The following is an 11,951-nucleotide window of genomic DNA, read 5'->3' as shown; positions in this document are numbered from 1 at the left end:
TGTACATAGTTCGTCATCAGTTCATAATATAAATTGGTGCTTCTAAAATATGACTTACTGCCGCGACCGTTGCGGGTGGAATTGTACATTCTATCGGCCGAATATGAATTTCTTTGAAATCGCACACTCGGACGTAGATAGGATAGATTCTAGGACTGTCTGGGCCTCTCAAATGATTAGGGAATGCGCAAAATCTGATGGCCGCCCACCACAGTACTTGGCGATTTGTAAAAAGATACATTTAAGTGAGACTGGCGCATTTTCGCTCTATCGGCCCAACTTTATTGGCTTGGCAGAAGAATCGGTTGTATGATAAAACTGAAGTGTGCTATATGCCGATAAATGACTGTCCTTTACATCTGGGACCCTGGCAGCTAGTTTGATCAGTTGATTTATTAATTAGTAAAACAGGCTCCGACTGTTTTCGCATTTGCTATTTCGCCAGGTTAAAGCTGCCAATGTATTCGTTGGCCTACATACTTGCTAGAATTTCTGTTCAGAAGTAGTATCCAAAACGTAATACATGCAGACTGCAGCTATATATGTACATGTTTAGATATATTTTGTGATATTATCTTTATGGTTACGGTGGAACCCCAGTAGAACCTTGTCTTTTAACCCTCAATAGCACCTGATGGTGCGTAGGGCACTGCATCGTGTTGCTGTAGTGTTAGCTTGATCTTTATTCACATGAAGGCTAGCACACTCCTGCGCTTAAGGTACCAGTCCAGGGTAATATTAAATATTAAATATTAGAGTGAAAAATCACTAATATTTATTTTTACCCTCTGAGAATTGAACCCAAGCCTCCAGCACGGTATCTTAACGCGCTAAGCATCATGCTACGGAGGCGGACAAAAAAAGCAGCCAGAAAAGCAAGTCCATTAACACATTGCTGTCAGGTGGGTTTTTCATCAACCCCGACCCTAATTAGTATACTAATTAGGGTCGCATACTTATCTTAAGTAACCACAAACCCAATTCCAATCTGTACAATGTTTTTTGGCATCTCCCGCTCTACCAAAAGTAGCAAATAGGACGCTTATAAGCGTCTCCCGCTCTCTACCAGCAACATGTAAGACGCTTATAAGCATTTCCCGCAAACAACCGATTAATTTGTAGTTAGGGCATTTTCATGTTCCTGAAATTGATTTTTAGTAACGAATTGTAATTTGAAATTTGATTTTTTTAAAGACGGGAAGAATTTTACTGGCAAAATGTAAGTTTTTTTTTCACTACAGATGAAGCTAAAGTCATTCGCAAAATGAAATAAAAATAACTGGAGTATCTAGTTTGATTTTTTTTAGAAGAGCGGGTAAAAACTTGTCATTATAATATCAAAGTTAACTATTTTACGAAAAGATTTACGTTAACTTTTGTATGAAATCGTGGCCCAAGAGAGTCTATTTCTGTGAAAAGTCACAACTCCCCTATTTACTCTACGTATATTTCAACACTTCTGTGAATAATCATTTGGGGGTCAGAAATGGACAAATCCAACACTCATTATTTTTATTTTTTATAAAGTTATTCCGTATTCGTAATCCCGCAATCCAAACAGTAGAATTGTCTGCGAATACTGGGGTTCCATTGCATTATTCTACTCAATTTTACAATTTTCCCAGTCTACTATTAGTTTATAGTTTCACCTAAACTTGTGTGATTGTCTCGTACAAATATTTCTGTGACATATTTAATATAAAACTATTGATAAAATACCGTAGTGAACTCTATTTCGTAGGAAGTATTATATACATACATATATTTGTATTTTTCACCTTGTAACACTTACACAGTTTGACACTAAAATATCCGTGTGACGTTTATTACACGAAATTTTGTGTTGCCATATTTGGGGGAGTTAAAAACCCAAGTTAAAAAAAGTACCATTTCATAATTTTAAGTAAAATTTGTCAGGAATATTTGAGTTTGTGCATTTGTAAATTAAAACAAGTTCAATTGTGAATAGCGTTATTGATACGTCATTAAGAACAGCCAATTTCAAAGCTAAGTAAAAATGTATGCATTCTACTGGCTTTTTTGTTGTCGTTGAGGATTTACATGTTTTTTTTTTCAATTAAGCCTTAGTTAATTTACTTAAATGATAAAATATTACACAAAACATGCAACATATATTTTTAAATCAATCGATTTGGTTTCAAGAGAAGTTCTGAAATTTGGACATTTAACATGTTAAACGCCAACACTAAAATTTGTCAATTTTGAAATTTCCAAAATTTTAATTTTTTTCGAGAAAGCTATTTACTTTAGAAAGTTTCCAACAGATGGCACTGGCATATCTTGAGTGTCACAATATATCGTAATAAATAGTAGTTTTTACCAAGTTTCATATGTAATAATATGAGATAAATTGGCTGTTCTTTTGAAGTATGTATTATATGAACAATGTGTTGGTTTTTCTCATCGCCGTTGATATAGATTTAACACGTATTTTAGATATTATATTGTGATATTACAATATTATTCTATGTAAATAATTGTAAAACCGTTTCATTATTACGCATTTCATTCCTAGCGTGTCGGGAGTGTCACAACTGTTAGCGATCGTAGTCTAGGTTCATCCGTTTGTAGCCACAAGGAGACAGATCGTTGAGTATTATTTCAGATAACTTATAACGGTAGAATTTGTACTAAATATTAGTAAATTGACGCAAACTACGAGGCCTACGAATGTGTGTACATAATGGTATAGATATCCGATACATTGCGTAGATTTAAAACAATTAATTATAATACTGAATAATTTAGATGTTTACGGTAAGATTAAGCGTTCCAGTCTATTAAAGTTATGTGATTCTTTCTTGTATCAACGCACACCGACATCATATATCGTGGGTACCCTCTTACTGGCAAAAACGTTACCTCTAAAATCCCTGTTATTTCAAGCTTTTAGCCTGAATAAAATACCCGCTATTAAACTTAAAGTTGAATTTAATTGTAAAATCACGTAATATGCCATTTTAAACTACTTAGTGTATTTTGCCAGTTTATAGAACGTTGAAAACTTTATAATATGCATCATCAGTCAAAATTGCATAAATTATTTTATGACATCTCATCAAAGATGAAGAACAATATGAAAGTCTGGGCATTTACGGTGCTGACAACCGTCATAGGCTGGTTTAAGTGATCACTTTATACACGTGTAACATTCACCAACTCTACCCATTATTGACAACCACACTACTCAAATTCTTGGTTCTATATATATATATATATATATATATATATGAACCAATTTTGAAACATTGTTTTTGAATCACTAGAACTTCACTTGAGATATCTATTGGTGAGATGAAAATAATCTTTTTATTGAGCAGAAACTCTTTTATTAGTATGTAACCAGCCTATGACAGTCGTCAGCACCGTAAATGCCCAGACTTCCATATTCTTCTTCATCTTTGATGAGATGTCATAAAATAATATGAAAAATAACTCTAGTAATTGGAGATAATCCAGATTTGTGAACAAGTATTTGGACACACTCAAAATGTATAAAATTGCATATTTTGGTATTAACGTTTTTTGCCAGCACACCCACGATATCTGATTGCTCTCTTCTCTGTTAATGTGTATTTTTTATTCTGACATCCGCAGAATGAAGTGTTTTGCTTGTGTGTGGGTTAAGTTAATATTTTTGTAAATAACTTATATTATAATCTCTTAGTTCAACAAAAATCCAGCTAAATCATTGAATAAATCACATAATTCATTAATTTATCAGCTGTTTTTATACAAGTGGAACTGTTGACCCAGTTTCGAAAGGCAATTAAGCGAGTTAAACAATAAATCCACTTAATTTATTGAACAAATCATGTAATTCCTTAATTTATTAGCTGTTTTTATACAAGTGGAACTGTTGACCCAGTTTCGAAAGGCAATTATGCGAGTTCAACATCAAATCTAGCTAATTAATTGAACAAATAACGTAATTCATTAATTTATTAGCTGTTTTTATAGAAGTAAAACTGTTGACCCAGTTCCGAAAGGCAATTATGCGAGTTCAACATCAAATCCAGCTTATTAATTGAACAAATTACGTAATTCATTCATTTATTAGCCGTTTTCATACAAGTGAAGCTGATGACCCAGTTCCGAAAGGCAATTAAGCGAGTTCAACATCAAATCCAGCTAAATCATTGAATAAATCTTAGTAATTCATTAATTTATTAGCTGTTTTCATATAAGTGAAACTGTTGACCCAGTTCCGAAATGCAATTAAGCAAGTTCAACAAGAAATCCAGCTAATTATGTAGTTCTTTATCGAGAAATAGCAATCGTTTTATGATTAAGTCTAGTTTGTTGTGTAACAAGCCACATGCATGCTATCCCAACTGTCCTCTTCTCTCCGTGTGAGTGTGTATTGTGTGTGGAATGAGCTTTACTCCAATGTACAATAGAAATATGCACAAAATTAATGGTCTTAGTTATATTTTTAATTGTAGAATTCCACAGTACATTATTGAATACTAAAAATCAGAAAATGATTTATTTTCCACTTGCCATTTTTATTTTAGTGAGAGCTGTTTGTGCCTTCCATTTTTAGACATAATATGACTTGTCTTGATAATATTTATTTTTCAAATATAAAAATAAACACTCGTATAAGACCACTTTTTTATATTTTAATTTGTTGATGTTCATATCACCTGTAGTTCTCGAAACTAGTTGTGTTTACATTAACACATTTCAGGCGGGTATTTTTTACGCCTGCGGACCGCTCGCAATGGGATTTGATAATTGTTTACATAAAGTTAAGACATTAACAAAGAGATTAGTATGTAATATTCATATAAAAACATCGGATAATTTGTTTTTTTTTGCCTTTGAAATGAGGTCGGCACAGAAGGTAAAAATACCCTTCCCGTCCTTGAGCATCAATCGACCGAACGGGTAGAAATACCTTTCCCATCCGAAGTGTGTCATAAACTCAAAAAGTGGTCTTATACAGGTGTTTTATTTTATATTTAAATAATCATGTTTATTCCACAAAGTTAATGCCAAATCAACAAATAACATTAATAAATGTTGCCATTTTTGTCTCATATATGTTTAAGGCACCATTTGAAATATTGAACAGCTATCAACAAAATACAAATTACTAGAAAAGTTACGAAGAATTTTTTGATTTTCATTTTTATTATTGTTATATGTTTGTCTCTCTCTGATCTCATTCTGTATCCGCTTTCGATGCGGACATCGCCATGAAATACTCGGAATTTGCTCAATGGAAATGTTTAAAATATTTTATATACATGTAATAGTTTTGGAGCCACGACTGATAGTGAAATGTTTCTAGACATTTCCTGTGGCGCCTCTAATGCTTTGTACTAATAGATATTGTTTTAACGCTTAAGAAATATGTGTTACTTGCCATGACTTTGAGCCATTTATTTTTTATGTGAAATTTCTCAGGCGGCGATTCGATAATCGATCATTGAACGAGAATTGAGAGTTATATTTAAAGACTATCACACAAGAGCAATTGCTCGCGCGTTTTTTAAATTTTAATTTACTCAAATAACGTGTCATACTTGCGTTCGCACACACCTGTGATTTTGTCTAGGTTAACGATAAGTGCACACATCAAATTGTTCCATCTTAATGTTGACAATTATACTTCTTGTGTGACATTACACTAACTATAAAGACGGTGTTTATTTTGTAAGGACTCCATATTAAACTAGGACACTTAACCTTTTAACTACCGCAAGCGCATTAAGAAATTTCTAGTTTCATTAATTAAATTGTTTACTCCATATAGGTTGGCAAAGTGTGGCTAGGGGGCTCTTTGACTTTTTAAGTGTGACTCAAAGGCTCTTCGACTCTACTTATTCATGCGAACAAAATCTTTTTGAAGCATGAAAAGCAAACTGAGAGATCGTCTTGTTGACGAGAAACCGGAAACATGTTAACACCTTAATGACCGCATGTAAATGTATGAAATATACACCTATAACCGCACACATCGGCAATTTTGTCAAAAAATTAATCTGTAATAAACATAGAGGCAAAACCATATACATTTTCAGAGTTTTCTGTAAATTTTTAAACTCTTGTTGATGTTGACTGCCGGCTATCCCTCCACCTTTTTTGAGGTCTGCCTGGGGGTCTATTTCCTTCAGGGTTTCCTTGAAGGGAGATACGTGGAAGTCTGTCCTCTTACATTCTGTTTACATGTTCATTCCAGTATCGCCTTTCTTGTCGTCCCCACCTCACGATGTTGTCCGTCTTACACATGCTCCGGATATAAGCGTTTCTTACACGGTCTCGCAACGTGTTTCCGGTTAAAGATCAGAGAGTTTTCATCTCAGAGTTTCGAAGTCGAGATTTTGTTCTAGAATCATCTGCCCTTGCCTCAATTCCATAAGTGGCTATTGGTCAAAATTCTTGCAAACAGCGAAATGGCCATATGAGCTAAATCCAAAAATGTGTCTTTTCCACTGTTTTGAAAAATAATAATGCTTAGATGTAACAGCCTGGATTTTAAAAATGCATTTTAGACATATTATTTCCAAATGGTGACCATAAGAGATTGTACAATATGTAACACAGTTTATAAAATATTATAATTGACTGTAAATTGTAATTTTAGTTACAGGTATGTGTAAGAAATGTATTAAATTTTAATATGTAATGTGCAATACTGTTTTGATTAATGTATTTTTTATTAAGATAATGACACAGTCTCAAAATAAATTAATTTATTGATCTTATAATGTGTGTGAACATGCTAGTATATTTTTGCATACTTGAGGTTGTTGCAAACAGTTTTGTCACCATACCAGCATGGCATTTTCACCGATTGAAACTTCTGTCTTCCAGTACAGTTATGATTGTAGATCGTTTTATTGACGGCTTGCCGTTACCTCGAGCCAACGATGAGCTGTCAAGCTCGCCATCAGCGAATTGTTTGTATGCATGCGGTCCAATGAACTATTTGTATGCATGCGTTCAATGAACTGTTTGTATGCATTCATCCAATGAACTGTTTGTATGCATGCGTCCAAATTGTCTGTACCTATGTATCCAATGAACTGTTTGTATCCACGAATCCAATGAATTGATTGTATGCATGCATCCAATGAATTGATTCTATGCATGCATTCAATGAATTGATTCTATTATTTTTTGACATCTCATCAAAGATGAAGAAGAATATGGAAGTCTGGGCATTTACGGGGCTGACGACCGTTATAGGCTGGTTTAAGTGATCACTTTACACACGTGTAACATTCACCAATTCTACCCATTATTGACAACCACACTACTCAAATTCTTGGAAGTTCTATATATATGAACCAATTTAGAAACCTTGTTCATGAATCACTAGAACTTCACTAGAGACATCTATTGGTGAGATGTAAAGAAGCTTTTTACTAAGCAGAAACTCTTATATTAGTATGTGAGATCCGAATCCTGGATTATAATCACACAATAACGGGGGTCGTCAGCCCCGTAAATGCCCAGACTTCCATATTCTTCTTCATCTTTGATGAGATGTCAAAAAATAATATGAAAATAACTCATGTAATTGGAGATAATCCAGATTTTGTGAACAAGTATTTGGACACACTCAAAATGTTGTGAATTGATTCTATGCATGCATTCAATGAATTGTTTCTGGTCGAGTGGAGTTGTGCACACGCTAGCATTAATAATACACATTGAGTGATATAGCTGTCACTAGAGTGTAGGATGGCTGGGCGAGGTGACCATATACCGCATTCATTCGACCGTTTGAAGACGAGGTTTTGCCAAAACGGTGTTGCGACAACCTTTGCTCTTTGTCCTTTGTAAGCGTCACAAGGGCTTCATTCAGTGTAATCCCAATGTGAATTATTGACAAGATTAAAAATTTATTCTAAGTGCAATTTATTTCGAGGCCATATTTCATCTATCCGATATTTGGATATTAGTTGCGATAAGATTTTATTACGCTTTGATACATGTACGACTGATTTTTTTAGAGTTATTTTTTGTAATTAAGTTGAAATATATAGCTTTATAGCGGTAATAGCACAAAAAGGTTACGTAAGGTCAACTTAGCGTAAAACTGTCTTCTGCATCGTAAGAAATTATAGCAGAAACATTGAAATAAATTATTCATTTTGATTATTTAACACGTTGACTGCCAACTACGAGACGACTCGTAGATTGCGTTCTTTGCTAGGACGCCGACTAGGAGTTATCTCGTACTGTGTTTACTTGCCATATTCCTGCAGCTAGGATAAAATTCCTAGTATATCAGTGCTAATATGGATAGATGGCGCATGGCAAGAGAGCAAAAAATCAATGCTGGCTTACATGAACAGAAAATTTATAAATAAAATAATATTTTTAAAGAATCGGCTTTTTAGACCAGAATTCTGAAAAATGCTGTGGCAGTTAACGTGTAAATAAAAAAAAAAATTAAACACTTGTATAATACCAGTGATTGAGTTTTATTTCATTACACACAACTAGTTTCTAAAACTGCAGTTGTTTTCATCGACATGTTTATGTTTTACTATTCACCTGTCTATGAAAACAGTTGTAGCTGTCGAATAATGAAATAACACTCAATATGTGGTATTATACAAGTTTTTAATTTTTTTAAAAATAATCAATATTTCATTCCACAAAGTAAATGCCGAATCAATAAATGATTTGATTCATATATCTCATTTGCTTTCAATACAGATATACCTTCACAGGTTAGTACATAATACTCATTTGCTTTATATACTTAGTGTATCCTGTGATCCCAGAGTGTCGCAACTTCCTATGTGTTATTAGGTTATCTTTCCTATGTAGTTGCAGTGTCGCCTTCCACTATACTAGTCCACTAGTCCATTAGTGCCCTGGTACGTCAGGGTATTGTACATTAGTGCATTGACACTTATTGCGCTAGTACATTAGTGCCCTGGTACGTCAGCGTATCATACATTAGTGCGTTGACACTTATTGCGCTAGTACATAATTGCCCTAGTACGTCAGCGTATTGTACATTAGTGCATTGATACTTATTGTACTAGTACATTACATTTTGTCCGCCTCTGTAGTGTAATGGTCAGCGTGCTCGGCTACCGTTCTGGAGGTCCCGGGTTCGATTCCCAGGGGGGTCAAATAAATATAAGTGATTTTTTCACTGTAATATTTATTCAATATTACCCTGGACTGGTACCTGAAGCGGAGGGCTGATCACCTTTCCTTCGTGTGTAAACGATCAAGATAACACTGTGTTCATATGAAGCAGTGCCCTATGCACCATTGGGGTGCGGATAAGGGTTTTATATATATTATATACATTACTGTACTTAAGGCACAAACAGACAAGTCTAGCCGGGGCATTATAGCTTTGGAAAAATACTTAATTTTTAACGATATTAATATTATTAATTATATCAGACAATGGATTATTCATCCTATGGATGACATGTCAATATTATAGGTGTCTCAACTTGATATGAAACATCTATCAATCTTTTAAATATGAAAGAAGATGGAAGTCTGAGCATCCCAAGGATTATTACCTGGCATTTGGCTGGCTTAAGCGATCACTTTATACACTTGTGAAACATTCAATTAAAAAAATCACTTATGTATTTATTCTGACACCCCTGAGAATCGAACCCAGGACCTCCAGTACGGTAGCCAAACGCACTAATTGCTACACTATGGAGGTGGACAAGAAGTGATATTTAAATATAAAAATAAAATACTTGTAAAAGACCAGTTTAGAGTTAATCAATTTACATTGATAAATTTAAATTTACATGTTTACACACTAGTTTTGAGAATTACATAAGTTGTCATCAACACTTGATAATATAAACTGTTTGTATTTTCTTCTGTTCATGAGAACATCTGTAGTTCTCAAAACTAGTCGTGTTTACATTAATAAACTCTAAATCGGTCTTATAAACGTGTTTTATTTTTATATCATATTCAAATTATCTTCATGCCAAATCAATAAATAGTGTAAGAAGTGATCTAGTCATTTGGTTCGCGACACTGCCAATCTCTGTCATTTCTGTTCTGATACTCAATTATTATTAATTTATTATTAATTCTGATTATCATGCAGATAATTGATTGTAAATAAATCGGTCTATTTTTAATATTAAATCGACGTAACATAGTCATTTCATCGTTGTTCATCGATGTTTGTTTCATCCGCATCGTCGTTTACCGTACGCAAAATAATTTTTCACAATCAACACTTATGGCATTTTCCCTTAGGTTTGATTTATACATCATACGTCTTACCCTATAGTGAGTGCCGAAACGATGAATATCTATTTTTATTTTAAGTTTTACTTAGTAAATACAACTATTCCTTGATATCTATTGTGACACGTGTTTCGTGGTAGACGACTCCCCATGGTAGACGACTCCCGGGCAGACCACCAAAGAGATGGGTCGATAGCTGGGAATCGACGTCGCAGGAAGCTAATCCCTCTTAAAAACAGGCCGCAAGGCCTATAATAATAATAAGAAGAAGAAGACACGTGTTTCGATGCATTCTGCATCATTTTCAAACACCCCATGTGAAGCTAATTCTAAATTTTAGAGTTGCGTCTTTGGGACGTTGAAGAGGAGGCATAGGAGCTGTTTGTTATTTTTATTTATTTGTTTAATTAATATTATTATGTTTATTTTTTAATTCTTATCAGTTGGAATTAAGACAATATGGGGGAGGCTTTAGTCATTGTCATATTATTAATTATAAGTTATTATATAAATAATTTTTGTTATTATATAATAATTTTTGTTATTATGTAATTTTTGTTATTATATAATAATTTTTGTCCGCCTCCGTAGTGTGATGGTCAGCACGCTCGGCTACCGTTCTGGAGGTCCCGGGTTCGATTCCCAAGGGGGGTAAAATAAATACAAGTGATTTTTTCACTAATATTTATTCAATATAACCATGGACTGGTATCTGAAGCGGAGGGCTGATCACCTTTCCTTCATGTGTAAAAACGATCAAGATAACACTGCGTTTACATGACACAGTGCCTTATGCACCATTCGGGTGTGGATAAGGGTTTATATATATATATATATTGTTAGTGAAAAGATATATATATATATATATATATATATATATATATATATATATATATATATATATATATATATATACCGTAAAGTGGGTATACTTTGCACCATGGGTGATACTTTGCACCACCTTCTGTAAAAAAATTGTGGAGCTGGTCATCTCTGATACATGTCATTTTTCATTCTACTTTCTTTTGTTTCTGATAGATGGCACTTCAATCTACTTTTTGGTTTACAGAAGTAACAGTCGGTCGCTATTGCTTCAATGCGTTTTTCCTGTCCGAATGTAAAGAAAGTTTTCTGTCTGAAAATTGTGTCCGAAAAAATCCAGTGTAATCAGTATACTGAAACAAGTTACAACAAGTGAGTGGTCTCTAAATCGTAGGTAGGTAAGCCCTGCTTTTCTCAAATGCTGTATTTTTTAGTTACGTTGTCTAGTTTATGTAAAAATAATATTTTTTTAAGAACTGACTTGTATTGACCACATTTGGGGTAACATTGCACCAGGTGCAAAGTATCCACAAAAGGCCATAGTTAATTAATTTGATGAAAAGTCTTAAAACGGCTAATACAACTTGACATTTTTGCTAAATATCTATAGGTTTTGTGTACTTACTTAATTCCTGATGGTATATTTTTTTCAAAAATGTCAAGAACACACAAACAGCAGAGAGTGGAGCAGTGTTTGGAGGCCATTCGAAATAGTACAATCAGTCAAAGAAAGGCTGAAGAAATTTTCAAAATCCCCAGAAAGACGATTAACTATAAGCTCAAAGGTCAGCACACAAAACCTGTGGGAAAACCTCCGATATGTGACAAGGGCGAAGAGTAATCTTTCGTAAACTGCATAGTAGACATGAATGAGTACGGTTTCCCAGTGAGTG

This window comes from Brachycentrus maculatus, unplaced genomic scaffold, assembly GCF_059751285.1.
Source record: "Brachycentrus maculatus isolate JH-2025_06_01 unplaced genomic scaffold, ASM5975128v1 h1tg000491l, whole genome shotgun sequence".
NCBI lineage: Eukaryota > Metazoa > Arthropoda > Insecta > Trichoptera > Brachycentridae > Brachycentrus > Brachycentrus maculatus.
Note: the sequence above shows the minus strand (reverse complement) of the source record.